Raw genomic sequence first — 17,318 nt, 5'->3', positions numbered from 1 at the left:
AGATAGACCCAGCATATTTTGTGTCAAATTTCTATTCGTTGGAAAGGTATCTATCTAATACCTGTATATAAATGCATTACCGGCGTACTTCGGAATTCTGCGCATGTACTTTGCGAATATTTACTTGTTTCGAAGTAAATACAGTATGATTGTTGTGAAGAGTACTTTTTTGTTGTTTACCATTCTTGTTGTTAATTAAATTGATGTGTTTGATTAATTACTCTTATTATAGAAATATCTTTTGTTTCAAAACAACAAATATGTGATTACGCGGAGTAAAAAAGCGTAAAGCGCAGCTGAAAAACTTTTATCGTCTCTCGTCTCCACTTTCATTTTTCATGAAACATTAAAATACAAACTATGAAATGGGGACATTTTAGCCACATTCTGAAATTTAACACTGGAAATCACATATATAATTCAGAAAATTCAGATTAAAAAGTATATTTAATTATATTAATAAATTATAAAACTTACAAGATATTTCTCTCGCCTTCTTAGCATGCCTTCGGGGTGTAGTGGTCAACACACCTGACGCGTATTAGAGAGGTCCATGGTTCTAGTCCCGGCGAGAGCATTGCTCATTTTTAATCTCTCCTGCTTCGAAATAACCTAATAGATCTGCAGTGGCACCCGAACTAAGAAAAAGGTGGTGGATGATAATTTTATACCCTCAGGATTTGGCGATTGTGACCCCTAATCCCCAGTCGTCCTTTAAAAGGGAGAGCATATAAGATATTTCTCCCGCTTTCTTCAGCTTTCCGTCAGCACGCTCGATGCGTAATCGAAAGGTCCGTGGTTCGAGTCCCGGCGAGGTCATTGCTCATTTTTCACCTTTCCTGTTTTGAAATAGCCTAATAGCTCTACAAGCTTAATTGGAATCTATAGGCAACAAACCTTTAAAATTAATAAATTTTAATTAAACACATCCCCGCTTCAAGGATATGCTTTACATCATTTTATGTGACTCTGCAGCATATTAAGTCATTCTTTGTGTGACTCTGCAGCATTACGTCACTTTTCACATTTTAAACAGATTTTAATTTGTAGGTAATAATTGCGCTTTTTCGTTTCCAGGAAATTTACTATTTACTTATTTATTTTGTTGATGCTGAAAATTTGAGTACATATAAATTGGAACTGTGTGAATAGTACGAAATTAGTTTCTAGAAGCATTTTTCATGAAAGTGTAAACATGTAGAATAATTTGTTTCGGAACATTCTAGTATTAGCATTGTTTCCGTGTCTCTTTGCGACAGTATGAACAATGTGCTTGAGAGCCTAATTGGCACCTAAAAGTCAGCTGACACGATGCATGAAGTTTTACCCAATGATTTCACTTTTGCTCCATGAATTAGTTAGCACTTCTACTGCCACTTTCAAAGTCCAAAGTTGTGAATTTGTGACAGCTAGTGATTGCGCGTTTTAAGTGTCTTACCTACGATATTCATTGGGCTAAGGAAGATTCGAACGATACCTCTCAATTATGGAGGATGTAATTTTAACTGTTTTAATTGTTTGTAATACTATAATTTGTGTAGATCTCGTAATGGATTGAATACCCACAGAACTGATCATAGCTTGATAAATTTTTTTTTTTGAAAAGAAACAAGTTATGGATCTAGAACTTTCCATAAAAGTACTCGTACAGCTCTTCTGAGTATAAAAGAGCGCAGTCAGTAGTTACACTTCAAACTACTAAGAACGTGAAACACCATGCAGTGCAAAGCGGATCTAAAAGGCGAAACTCGAACGAAGATCTCTCAATACTCCTAATTTAACTCTGAACTAAGCAACTGAGAACTACCAATACCAATGCTAAATTAAGGCTGAAATCCTCTGCAATGTTATAAGCACAGCTGATGTATTGCAGACTCATGACTTAATGCCTTCTCCGTCTTTTTTTTAGTTTTTCCCTGGCCGCCGTGAAATTTCCAGTGTCTTCAATTTATCGAAATTGCTGGAAGACATACAGAGTTAAAGTTACATACAACCGGATGATATAGTTGCAATTACCTGTAGGGACAAGACCAATTACAGTTATATATGGATCAGACCAAAATGTCACCAAGTTTGGCGCTATTTGGATATATCTCGCTAAAGCTGCCTACAAAAATTAGTCTCCAAAGCCATCGTCAATGGAGCTTTGTTTCTCGAGGCATTTCTTGTTACACTATACAAGAAATACTACGATTTACATATAATGTAACCAAAATTACTTACATAAATACAAAATCCGTAACAATAGTTTTCATCACTATAGTTGCAGTATAAGACTAGAATTTTCTTCGATATCTAGCTGGATTACTCAAGACGTTTATGAGTTTTAATACACAACATTAGAACTATGTACACCTACGCAGTTTACACAAGGGAAATGTTTCAGAGGTTAAAACTTATCAATCGATAAATAAACTGTATTCCCTTTGATACCTGCTCAGAAAAAAGAGGAACTGTGATAATGTTAATGAACTGTTACCTTTTTACTAGCTGTTGTAGTTAAATAAAGAGAAATTGTAGGTATTCACAGAGATTCAAAGGCATAAACGGAAATAAAAACGGTTTTCATTGCGTGGAATATATCTATCACAATTCTGCCAAAACTGATTTTAGTTAAACATTTTGTTGATAATTAATGAGATCAGAAGATTTTTGAGTCTAAATTCTCTTCTTAAGGCGATGAGGCATAATTATGATACAAAGAGCAATTTTGTTGTGAATCATACATTGTTTTGGAACTATGATTAGTTTAACAAGGACATCGCTGGAGGTCATTGTAAGCACATAATTAATTTCGTTAGGGTAACAAATTCTTTCAAAGTTTCTGCTTATGCAGATGGACAAAATTAAGTTCATTTAAGGACTCGTTGATTTGCTGTTACTGTTCCAGGTTATGAAGTTAAACTGAATTCACTTTTCTCTTATTTTTATGAAACATTGCATATCATGTTGTTATTTATAGGTATTCGAAACTAACATTGACACATAAGGAATGATTAATATTTTATAAATTAATATATGCAAGGATTAATGCGAAAAAATTCTCATTTTTCCTCCCTATTGTTAATGATCTTTTGCCTTGTAAATTGCGGTTTGTAACAGACCTATTTAAGTGTAATTGAACTATTATATTCACGCCATGAACTCATGAACTGTAACCGAACTATTTTATTTAAACGCCATCTCGTGGCGATATGAAAAAACGTCAGTCGATCTCCAGCCGCCATGATGATAGTTTACTATGTTATGTTATTCAAATGTTTGATGTTCCATTTGGTATATGTTTCATTTTTATGTATATTTCTTTTGTTTGTAACCGTTCCTGTGTGCTCTGTTAATAAATCCTTTTAAAGCTAGCCGGCATTAGTGTCTATTGAGGAACGGCTACATCACATTGGCGCCCAACTAAATTTGAATCCAAAATGGCGCAACAAAATGTTTAGAATTTCTGTTTGGCTTTAACAAGCCGTTACTCCCGAATTTAACTTTTAGTTGCTAGAGATCGGCTCAGTTTCTTTTCAGGTGTGGACTACTGGTCAAAAATTCTGGAAGCCGTTCCTCAATAGACACTAATGCCGGCTAGCTTTAAAAGGATTTATTAACAGAGCACACAGGAACGGTTACATCACAGGTTTAGATTTTATAAGAAACAATGACTTTCATTTAAAATGTTTTAGTCGTTAAACCGTTTTTTATTGCAATTGCTCTGCGGTTTGATGAGGCTTTTGTAATTAGTATATATAAAGTTACATCATTACTTATCAGTCTTGTAAGACACTTTACGTGTCAACCATCTTTACGAATTTCGAACTGTGTTCAGTGTTAATTGTCTTTTCAGTAAGGGATTTAAGTTTAAAATTTAAATTTAAGTATGTCATTTGTTCCTCTGAAAACAAAATTATTTTGGTTATGTACAAATCATTAGCCTTTTAGGGCATATTAAAATGTAGAAAAATGGTATAACATTTGACTGCCATTCAGGACTGAAATATACACATTCTGTTACATCTTTCACTAGAAATATGTTTCGCGTATGCGGTCTTGATAAAAGAAATATTCATTTTAGGAAGCGACTTGAATAATGCCAATTTCCTGGATTATTTTTATGATTAGAATAAAAAAGAAAGATATTCATTGTATCTAGTTAAATGCAGACAGTCACTATTTTAATTATTATATTTTCATTGAAAAAAGTTGCTGTTATAAAGGAGAAAAAAAGTAGCACACTCGTTATCAAACGATGGTAAAATGAATTATCCTGAAATTGAGGTAACATAATATGTAGTGTTCCGTACTTGTAACTTTACCGTTTGGTTGACGGAAATTTTTCCCGTGGCACTTTTGTTTTTGTGCATTTATTATGTTAATCTATTAGATGTAAAATCTGGCAACATGAAAATAATGTAAAAGCTTAGTTTTTGATAATTGGCAATTCTTATATTCCACGACTCGAAGAATACTAAGAACATATAGTGAATTTGAGTTTCAGAAAGCAGCGCCTCCTTTTACTCTTTTTTACTCTTTTTTACTCCTTTTACTCTTTTTTTTTTTACTTTTTATATCACGTGAAGAACATCAGTAAAACCAAAAGACGAAAGTAAATGTCAGGTGGCCGCCATCAGTCGACGAAAAAGGTGAGTGTCTGGTTGAAGGTCCAAATCAGTGAACTGAAGAATCTAGTATAAGTAAAATTGTTAAGGATGGAGAATGTCAGATGGATATTTGTGCTTTTCTCTGGGAAATGGAGAACATCTAAGAGAGTTGATGCAGTTGTTGTGATGCAGGATGAGTGAGAACTGAATAGAAGAAATTTCTGGCAAGTTTTTGAATATAGTCTTGGATTGTATCTACTTTGAGATCACGGTGGATATAAGAATTTGGAACGAACCATGGCGCGTTGATGATCTCTCTGAGTGCTTTGTTTTGAAGAACTTGGATGTGTTGAAGGTGAGTTTTGGCAGCGTGGCCCCAGACAGGACTAGCATAGCGTAATGCTGGTCGAAGTATAGATTTATATAAGAGGAGTTTATTAGAAACGGACATATGACTTCTTCTGCCAAGAAGCGGGCGCATAGTTGCAAGCGTGATATTGATTTTTTTCACAGTTTCCCCGAGATATTTCCGAAAAGTCAATTAGCTTTATAGTGTACGACTTGCCCAAATACTTTCGTGGCAGGATTTTCCATATGAAAACGATATTGCATTTTAAACTAATTGTTTTATTTTAGCAAAAAAATATTTAGAATAAAAAGAACTAGGTAAATTAATATTAAAAAGAAAGCCAGGATTTAAAAATTTCAGTGTTGTACATTTAAAATTGTTATTTTCGAAAAGTATCAGGGGCACTGTACATAGCTTTTAAGAAGCTCAGCATATTTAAAGTGTATTAATTTTATCCGAAGTTAGTTAAAATATCTTACGCCGTATGAAAATGAAATCTCTCCCAGAAGTGGCAGCTTTTCAGGCTTTGTGAAAAATTAATGGCTAAACGTAATATAATATATTAAGGCGCGCAAAATTGAGAAGATTAGTTGTAGATGTTTCTAAAGTACTTAAAAAAAGGTGGGATGACGATTATGTAAAAATCACTAAAATGTAGAGCATTTACCAGATCAATTTAAAAGTGCTCCAGATAAACATATTCATAATTTTGACTCTTAAAATTTAATTGGAACAATCAAGATAATCTAGGGCTTAGGTGTAGCATTTTTTTTTCAAAAGCTCCCAATGCTGATTTTACTTGTTTTGGTTGAGACAAAAACAGGATTATTGGAAATTATGGCTTAATTTTGGAGCACCAGGAATCCAAGGCTCAGCTTGGGCTATAGGCTTAGGCGACAATTAGGCTATTGCAAAGAGTTGGAATGAGATTAAAATATAGTGACCGCAGTATACATTAGGCAGTCGTTGAAGTTTCCTATTTAATTTATCTTTAATATTTTATAAGTGTATTTTACAGTACATTGTTAATCAATGTTACTCAAACTGGACTTTTTAACAATGTGATAAAATGCATCTAATTTATATCATGAGTGTAGTAAATAAAGTAGGCTTCTAGCATGCTGTATTTCGCAGATTGAAAATTTCTGACTACATTGTTTTGTTACGCTATTGTCACCTCCAAAATAAAATTTAATGATTTCGAAGTAATTTTGTAGTAATATATGAACTGCAAGCTTCTATACATATTTTTTATTTTTCATTGCGTTCAAATTGTAATTAAAAATTTAATACATTGCTATATTTCTATTTATTCTATTTTACCCTCGAAAAAAGGGAATGCAAAGATTTCACGCTTCGCCAAATGGCACATATTTTATAATGCATATCTTTAGATCTTCCGATTAGTGTTAAATTTTGCCACATATTTTTTTATTCGATACATTATGTCTTTAAAAATAATACATAGAGATAACATTTGGTGGCAAAATCTTTTATTTGTGTTGCCATGCATTTTCTTTATTCGATGTATTAGTTATTGAAAAATAATACATGCTGATAAAATTCGGCAGAAAAAATTTGAAAAGTGATACTGTCAAAAAGTGAGGTTTTAGACTATTAGCACCTCTGGTGCTAAAAATCGAAACTTTCAAAATTTATGGTGATTATTTATCTGATGCCTTTACTTCTTAGAGCTGGTGTCTGTAATAAATCAAAAAGCAGGTGTTTAAAGAAATGATCCAAACCTACCTTTGGATAAGTTGCAAGAGCTGAGTTACTCTTTGCATATTTAGGAAGTGAATCATCCCTTATGCAGTGATTCCAAAATAGAGTTCATAAAATCTCTCCAAAAAAAGATGAGACTTTTTTATTACTTGCTGTCAAGGGATTTCAAGTGATGACTTTTTATGCTAAAAGATAAGCGTTAAGTCTGCTCTCACCTTTAAAAGATGAAGGTTTTAAATTTGATTAGCTGAGGTTTTAAGTGGCCGGGATATTAACCATTAAAATTTACAAACCTTCATAGGGAAAGCTTCAAACTACGCTCAAATGGGCACAAAAACTCCATAGTATCAAGTACTGAAATCTTATTGGGAAAAGCTATCAATGCTGCCAAAATGACCCTCCAGTTGAGAACATTCTTTGAGCCGTTACTCTTCCGAGAATGACCGCAGTGTCTCTAATAATGATGGCTTATGAACTCTCTCTAATAATACAAATACTGTACAGTTACAGACATCCATGCCTTCTCTGAGATTTGGTCCTGAACTCATCAGGCAAAAGTAATACAGACACACACAAGATACTGAAAGTGAATAAAACACACATAAAATACAGTTTCCTTGTCGAAGAACATGAAGTTAAAATTGAGATCCACTATGTCAAAAGTAAGAAATGATATCCGTTGAAAATAAGTCAATATAGGCTTGTGAACTCTCAATAAGCACTAAACTGAATTCATGCAAATGAGTGATTACAGGTCTTTTCTTTTCACATAAAAAAGGTAGCGACATGAGATGATGAAAATTCTTGATGTTAATACTAACCTAAGATACTGACGATATATCGAAGTGATTTTTCGAAATTCACATGAATTAGTTAAAGTGAGTATGAATGAGTCTTTTCTTTTCATATAAGAATCAGTAACGAAATGGGATGAAGAAATTATTTCTGGTAATTTTAACTAACTATTCATGTTAATTCTAATCTAATGTATTGACTTGATATCGAAGTGAGTGCTCGAAATGCATCTGTTACAGCGACAAACACCGACAACGCTTTGGGAAATTTTAATGCAGCATTCTTGATTCTACGTTGGTAGGTAAATTTAGCATGCATAAAAACTGCAGCATACTAAATATTATTTTCTCTATGGAACAGCAATTAGCTTTTCGCATACTCAAAAGTACAAATATTTACATATATATCCATCGATACAATGTGTTTGCATCTTTATTTTGAGTTTAAATCTCGTGTAGAAGACACTAGTATCTAGGCAAGGCATTTTGAGCAGAAAATTAAAGTAAAATGATTAAGTTTATTTACTCAGAAATATTTTCACTTATTTATGAACTTTTATGACAATACATATTATTTCATTTCTGACCATTTTGTATGCTCAAAAGTACAAATATATACACATATATACATCTATACAATGTGTTTGTATCTTTATTTTGAGTTTAAATCTCATATAGAAGACAGTAGTGTCTAGGCAAGGCATTTTGAGCAGAAAATTAAAGTAAAATGCTGACGTTTGGCAAAAGTTTAAAATATTTTTAATGATTTTTTAACGCTATTACCATTTTCAGAAGCGGTCGTTTGGAGATAAGTCAGCGAACGTTTCAGTATGAACGAAATCTTTCATTTTTTGGTATATGTTTAAAAATTTTAATATTTTTCCTGAAAATATATTTAGTTTCGAATTTTAGATAGTTTTTTAGATAAGAGAATTCTCACCGAAGAAACACAGAGCACTAGAAATGTCAGGCGGAAAGATTTCTGCTGGTTAATAAGACTATATTTTATTCAAAAGACTGAACATTTGTTGTTGCTGTGATTAATCTCGCTTGCCTGAGACTGCAAATACAAAAAGGGTATAAATTTCATAAAATGAGTATAAAAACTAAACTACAGAAAGTATAGTATATACAAAATTAAATTTATGAGTGATTGATTCTGTTGTATCTTGACTATTTTCATCAATGTCGTCTTTGTATTAACGTAAATACAGGCAGTAATTATTTTCATATCAACTATATTAAGTTAAAAATAATTTCAGTTGTTAGTTCATTGTAAATACTTGAAACTTTACATATATTAACTACGTATATTTTCTGTATGGCTAATAAAATTTTCTTGAGTTGGAGTTTTCATAAAATCGTGCTAAATGAGAAAAGATTTCTTGCATTAACTTCAAAAGCATTTTCTCTGAAACATAGAATATGTAAACATGCATATTATGTATCAAAAATCCTCTAAACTGGTAACTGCAAGATTTATTTTCTGAAACAATGATTATACCATATCAATGATTATACTATATTATTATTTGTAGTATAATGAACTTGAAAGAATTTCATCTGAAACATAGAATATATGCACATGAATGTTATGTATCAAAAATCCTCTAAAATGGCGACTGCAGGATTTGTTTTCTGAAACAATGATTATTGTCAAAATGATTGGCAAACTTTCTTAAAGCGAAACAAATATTTTATATGAAAACAATTTTAACATTATGGGTGGGAAAGTTTTCAAAATATAAAATCGAATGTATTATATATCGCCCGTATAGAGCAAATTTTGTTATTAAAGTAATCTTTGGGCTTTAGCAATCAAAAAATTCCACAACTTTACGTATGAAATTGGCGGAGGTATTTTAGGACGAACTTACTCATTTAGATTTCCCATACCTGTGACACATGAAATGACGATCATCGAAAAAATATTTTAGGAATATTTCATTCAAAATTTTCTCATTTTAAATGAAAAAAAACTTATATTTTTGTAAAACGGCATAAGTTATTAAATTAATCATTGGCTTTTGAAAGTATGGAGCTCATGTTTGTGAATTCTGCAAGCAAAGGTATAAAAAGGCTTCATTATATTATTTTTTATTATTTAAACAATATTACCAAAACATAGCGTACGTTTCATTAATTACATTATTTTATTCCCATGTAAAAAATGATACTTTGGTTTTACCATCTTCCCTTTTCAGTGTTGAAGTTTCTCAAATTATTATTCAAATTATTATTATATTATAAAGTATATCTCCCGCCTTTGTAGCATGCCTTCGTGGTGTAATGGCCACACACTCGGCGCGTATTCGAGATGTCCCAGGTTCGAGTACTGACGAGGGCATTACTCATTTTTCATGTCTCCTGCTTAAAAAATAACCTAATGTCTCTACAGTGGCGCCCGAACTAAAAACAAGGTGATGGATGATGATTCTCCACCACCGGGATTTGGCGACTAGCTCCCCTAATCCCCAGTTGCCCTTTAAAAGGGGAAGTATATAAGGTATCTCTCCCACCTTCTTAGCATGCCTTCCTGATGTAATGCCCGACACATTATTCAAGATGTTCGAGGTTCGGATCCCGGCGAGAACATTGCTCATTTTTCATGTCTCCTGCTTCAAAAATAACCTAATGTCTCTACAATATATCTCAACTTAATATTAGAGTAAAATTCTCAGAAAAGTAAAGAGCTTCATACCTGGAATTAAGTCTTTAAAATCAATATTTAATGCAACAAAATTACACTACGCGCTTTAAACGCCTTGTGTCTGTCTTATAAGTAATCATAGTATATTTATAATTATAAAAGAAATCTAAGTTTCTTTGCAATAATTAAAAATTCCAAGATTCTCTTGATAGCTCTAAATTAAAGAGATAAAGACTAAGAATGACATAATTAGATAGAAATAAATCTTAGATTTAAATTAAAGATTTATTTTTAAAGATTAAGATTTAAATTAAAGACATAAAATTACAAGATGCTCTCCATAGCTTTAAATTAAAGACAAATAGGTTAAAATTATTTTCAGCTCATGAAAGGATCAAATATTTTCATACTGGGATATTGAATGAAATCCTAATAGGAAGGAATAATTATTGGGGAGAGCAAAAATTTAAATTCTCTGTTATGTGAAATTCGAATGATTACAAGTTCACTTCAACAAGCAAAGCATATGCGTCATAGAATCGTCTTAAAGCGAAGCCGACAGATTTAAAAATACAGTCCTTTTTAAAAGCTAGATCCAAAACAGCGTATCATTGCATTACACTGACACTCTTTGAATACCGGCGAGGGATTTGCACTTTTTTTCATGTTTACTGCTTCGAAAAACCCAGCAACTCGACAATTAGAAGATAATATTTTGTGTCTTGATCCGCTATTTTTGAATCTCTTAAATGTTAGACATTTTATTGCAGAATAAAAATGTTGATAATATGTATTAAAATTTTTATAGATGGCGTTATTACAAGAAAAGACATCACATCAGTTTTAACATCCACATGACTCTAACCATATACTATTTACAGAATGGAATTCTTACGATATACATAAATATATTTGCAAATAGTAAATGATATTTTCCTGCTTCTGACATGTACAAGGAATTCGCCTACAAAATAGCAACCATTTTCTCCGTTAGGTAAGGAGCGGTATAAGAAAATATATTTCCTTATGAGCTGTCATTTGTAACAAAATCCTTTCCATATCGCATTTTCTGTTTTCCTGTCGTTTCGCTTTGAATTTCAAAAGGTAAAATATTGAACCATAACATATGAAGCATTTGTCAACACATATGTAAATAATAAAACCTTTTTGGAAGCGAATGTGTTTTGGAATAACAGTAAAATTTTTAAAAATAGAAATAGATTTGAATTAAATTTTGATGTCTCTATATGAATAAAATATTTAGATATTTATGAAAGAGATATGTAAATTTTATACTCATACATGATAAAAATTCTAATATATTTCACTGCGTGGCTGCAGAGTTAGTTTGCTTGGTTTCCCCCCATATGTAACGCAAATAAGAGCCAATTTCCCTTAAAATGTCCCCCATGAGGGCACCCCTTCAGATATGGAAAAAAAAAAAAAAAAAAAAAAAAAAAAAAAAAACCACGAGTTGCTTTATTAACATAACCTATTTCCTTGCATCGTACGTATATATAACATTATAGAACCATATTTCATTTATTATTGTGTACAGCAACTAGCTTACCAACTAAAGGCCTGTAACAGCTGCGGCATGCTGTATATCCATTTTGACACAAAGATGACACAGAAGAGAATTTACCGGAATATTTAGTAAAAATAAATTCCAAGTTCTTAATTTTTTTTTTTAAATCTCAGAAATGTTGCCAAATTGGTGAACGCTTTCCAATTTAACGACTAAAAATTTACATCGATCTCGATAACTTTTACCAGCTTATTTCTGTGATTATACTTGAATTGTTAAAACAGTTTCAGTGTGTATTTACACTTAATTACAAATGCTGCTAAATAATAAAAAAAATAATCCTACAAAAATGTTTATACAAAAAATGCTCAAGGTGTATAAAATAAATAATAATAAAACGGGGCACAAAATAAATGTTCATTAAAAATGAATGAAAAATATAAACTAAAAATACAAACAAAAGCCAGAAATATTTGTGTAAATTATTGTGTAGAGATTCTGGCTTCAGTGTTATTTCTAAATATTATTAATTCCTTGACAGGAAACAGGGTTCGAGAAAATAAAGTTTGAGCAGTAAACGATTGTAAAAGTTAAACCAGTGGAATAATTCTGATAATGGTTTAGTGGAATAATAATTTCGATTCTGTGTATGTTGCAGAGACAGAAAGTATGTTTTCTGTTTCTTTAATAAGAAGAGAGATAAGGGGCCGCGCCAAAAGACGTGCGAATGAACAAGCGTTTGAAAAAAAGACTTTTTACATGAGAAATTGTCGAAAAGCCTCTCGTTACAGGAGGTAAATGGAAGTGGTGGTTTTGTAAAAGTAGCTTGACTTGGAGCACTGGCGCCATTTATTGCTTATTTGTTCCTTCAACTCTGATGCAAACAGAAAAGTAGACATCCGCAATAATTTCGACATTTTGTTGGGGGGTGATTATCTCGGAATTTCTCATGGAGAAAATAATTTAGTCGTCTTTCTTTGAAAGCTGTAGAAAACCTCTGCGGCGGCTAATTGTGTCATAGTTAATTGATTCAAAAAAGGTTGTGGCGGACTGTGATTGACTAACTAAGTTCCAATGAGGAGTGGTTGCATGAGAAGAGCAAATTATGAGTTTCGGGTAAAAAAAGAAAAGCTTTGTTGAAATAAGGGATCTTTCTTTTGGTTTTGGGACCTTTAACTTGCTTTGGGTGGATAAGGAGTTAAAGAAAATGAAGCTGAAAGAAAAGGGGGAAAAGGGAGAGAATAAGGGTAGCATCTAACGAAAAGTGTATAGGTTTTTGTTTTTAAGATGGAGAAAGAACATTTAATTGGGAATGAACATTTTAGTGGAAAGACATACCGATAAAGATTCCTGCTCTATGCTGATGCAAAATTCCAGTTTGCAGACTTTAAGATATGACTCCTACTTAACAGAAATCGCAGCTAGTATATAGCAGAACGGTGTGAAAAAGGAGGAGAGTGGATAAAATGCGGAGATGACACTTGAGCATATGCTTGCAGGAAAAATTACTGAAGACGTGTAGGCTTTGTGAAAAATTATTGGCTGTAATAAGGATTTAGGGTCGAAGAAGAAGAAGGACGCGAACGAAAAATATCCTGAGGAGCAAATGTAGTCATCTGTCTCGCTCCATTATATGTATAAAAAAATATACCGAATTTATGGCTCCAATAGTGATGATAAACCGAAACTCTTGTTACGTTTGAAAAACAAAATTAAAATTACTTTTACATATTTAACTTTTAACACTCACTACTGACTGGTGCCGTGACGACAAAAAAAAAAAAAAAAAAAAAAAAAAAAAAAAACTCAAATTAGAACTAAGTACTAAGTACTCTCAAAATCAAAATAAAAACGCTTTTTATCAAAGAAGGTGAAAGATTTATCCCTGGTGTCTTGATAGAATCAAAGATTAATTTTCAAAACAAAATTCGAAAATGCACTTCGGCAACAAAATCCTCAATCTGCTATCTCTCACTAAAATATAACTAATTCAGATCTCCAACCTGAAAACACATAAATTTCAATACAAACCTAGAGATAACCCTAAAACACAACATTTGAAATGCAACAGAGAGCTCTTCAAAACACCAGGGAAAGATACGTCTCACACTTCAGAAGTCTACTCAACAAATTAAGATAAATTAATTAAGCCGATCGTATAGTCACTTAAAACTTATTTTTTTCTACTACCGCAATATGGTTACCCAGGTTCGAAAGAATAACCATCTTCCGTAAGGATCACATGGGTGGCTTACAGTAGACCCCAATTTAACTCAAAGAAACATACAATAATAAAAATAATAAACACATTTATTGAATATTCCCACACATTATAATTTAAGATACCCCTACAAAACATAATCTTAAAATTTATTATTTCACTCTCATTTTTTAACATAATTCACGTCATACAAAATCATAGTTAATCCCCTCAATATTAATCTTTTTAAATCATGAACTCAAGAACTAAACTCTTGACAATTAAACATTTAAAACATAGCTAACACTTTCTCAACTATTTATTATTCATAACACTTTCTCAACTATTGATTGATTGATTAAAATAGTCGAATTTTAATCTACATAAAAAAGGTTAGCTAAGCTTTAGAATTTATCACTTCAAAATCCTAAAAATTACTTATAAAAAAAAAGCAGAATAAAAATAAAAATGTTTGCTCACAGAATCAGCGTATACTAGTCTGAGAGCCTCGGGGAGCTGCCCGGATCCAGTCAAAAAACGTCGAAAGCCAAGCATCGGAAAACCGATACTGATATGTGTTCATAGCATAACGGGAATTCTCTCATAGCACCCGCACTACTCGGTCCAGCAGCATTTAACTCCCAAAAAATTAATAATAATCAGCCTTCCCTTTTATTTCGAAGACCCTTTGAAGATAACGGAAGGAGATTGACAACAGGAGATGACGACTTCCCCCTTTTTCCATATTTTCCAAAGCAAACTGGAACTTCAGCGCGAGCAAGTCAGACTCAGGTCTTCCACACATGGAAAAACGTCAGAGACATGATTAAGACGCTGGACCTAACCCCAGATCTTTTGCCAATTACGCCGAAATTTAACCGCAAGGAGCACGCGACGAGCTCGGAGAGGTCCCCGCTGCCAGTGCCATGGAGATCACCAATATTAACCGTAACCGCGGTCGCCCACCAAGGGGTCGCCGGGTAGCGTTCCTCTCAAAGTCGATCAAAACTGGACCAAATCTCACAAAAAACCTCGCAAAAATCTCCTCTTTTCCTTTGCAACGGCTTAAGAAAACTCGGTTGACACTCACGAAGAAACGCCTCAAAATCACTATTACCTCAAACCACACTAAAATTAAAAATTTAACCAATCTTAAAGAAGCTTGGACCCCCTCTGGTCAATTACAAACAGGTGATAAAACATTACGAAATTTCCAAGAAAATTTAGACTCTCTACAAGATGACAGACCGTTTCTTTCCCACGCACCAGAAGAATGTTCCCAACCTATAACTATGTCAAATATCGCCACCCCTTAGAACTATTCGCCTCTGAGCGAGCAAAACACGTGTTTTCAAACCCCGCGAAAAGGGAATTGCAGCTGGAACACGGAGTAACAAGTGAGAAACGGAAGTAACAAGCCTCGCCCCTTTCTCTGAATCACACTCTTCAGCCAACTTAAAAGAGTTTTGCCGTAATTGAGTCGTCGAAATTGAGTTAAAGTTTAAACAATACTAAATACTATACATTAATTTTTAAATAATAACAATACAAATTCATTAAACACAGTAAAATAATATAATAACTAAGAATACATTATGCACAGAAAAATAATACATAATAATTGTACACAACAAATAATACATAACAATTTTCCATAACATTCTGTCTTCGGGATTATTCTTTTATGAGCGAAGGAAGTAAAAATGGGCGTGAATATCCATATTTCTGGTTTAATGATTTAGAATGTTTGGTTCCTGCAGAGGCTGTTGATGTGCGGTATTTGAGGTGTGGTGTTTCTGTTCCGAAATATCATAAAGAGACTGCTTCGGACTCATAAAATTTCGGCTTCAGGTCCGAATAATGATATGCATTTACCCTGGCTTGTGTTCTTGTTTTCCTACATATTTTAGAGAGATCGTGTCGAACTGATATTTAGCGAAGATTTCGTTGGACGGCTCCCCTCTACGAACAGTATTAAAAACTGTAAGTGACTGTTAGGACAGATTACGTTAATAAACGGCACCCAGACGCTCCGAGTATCATCTTCAGCATCTCATAAGCTTGTTTAGTTTCTAAATCACCGAAGTCTACACCTTCCCTTTACCTCCTGTTGGTGGTAGGGTTGATTAAGTAAATTTGAATTTTTGCATGTCAGTATGTATTTCAAAGTTTTACCCCTAGATTAGTTTCAAGTAATGATTATGTAAAACTACGCATTATAATGCAGATATTTATTCAGGAGTTGAGTTCTGAGATTAGGGTAAAGTCTTTATTTATATGTTTATGGTGATTTTAATATGCTATAGAGACTTATATAAATGATGAATACTTTTGTGACTAAGATTATATGTTTATCTAGGATTATGCTTTCTGTCGACGACAGTATAGTTAAAAATTGTAAACTGTATTATACAATTCAGTCAAAATGTATTATGTAATTCAATCTAAGTTTTCAGGGAAAAAGAGCAAGTAATTTAGTGATATTTTTCAAATACTTCAGCGCTTTTAGGCAGAAACTGGTGTATTACGTTTGAATATTTATTGATATTTCATCCATTTTATAGTAAAGTAAGTTTCTTAACCTAACGTCATACGAAGACGAAACGCTAATGTACCACGCTAACCGAACCTATAATTCATTATTACAATTACATGAATTATCGTATAATATCGTACATTGAAACTTTAAAGGCTTCTGGTTTTCTTAACAAGACGCATATACAAATTAACTTGCATATATATATCTTTTGTAAGGGCTTTTCATAAACACATACCTAGATTCTTAACTAGAAAATCCAAGCTCTTCTGCCTGTAAATAAAATTCCATAAATATTGTTACGCATAATTTGTTAATGCAGTTCTCAAATCTCTGATTATTAATTTGAATTATTACTTTCGTTCTTAAAAAAAGCTTAAATGGTAAGATGGCTGATGATATTTATATTAATAGATGAAAAGTAAAAAATAAAATATAATTTTTTCATTTAATAGGTAGTTGACACAAACTGTATGAAATTGAATTTATGGAAAGCATACGAGTAACTAGAATAAAATCACTTAATGCTATTTTAATATTTAATATTATACATAGAATTACCTAATACTATTTGAATAAACATTCTGGGGCTTTATTATTTATTAAAAAATATGCTAATGTGATAAAAAGTTACTTATTATTTTGTAAAAATTTTGAAGAGGTATATTGTTAATTTCTGTAAATGAATTATTTCTGTCAGAATACATATAATTCCACAAATTTTCACCTCCTCTTAGCGAGTAGAATTATTCAAAACAAAATAATTTAGCTCGTTTATTCACTTAATACACTTTTTTGTATCGCATAAAAACACATATTATGATAAAATTAGACAATGAAGATAATATTTTTAAAATGTTTTGTTAAATCTAGTGATCAACAAAGAAGTTTTCCATAAATTTCTTTAAAAAATATTTTTATAAGCGTATGCATACAAGACGAAC

Source organism: Stegodyphus dumicola, chromosome 3 (assembly GCF_044657685.1).
Source record: "Stegodyphus dumicola isolate Sdum_Otavi_A_Nest chromosome 3, ASM4465768v1".
Lineage (NCBI taxonomy): Eukaryota > Metazoa > Arthropoda > Arachnida > Araneae > Eresidae > Stegodyphus > Stegodyphus dumicola.
The sequence above is the reverse complement of the archived record's forward strand: the minus strand, read 5'-3'. Positions refer to the sequence as shown.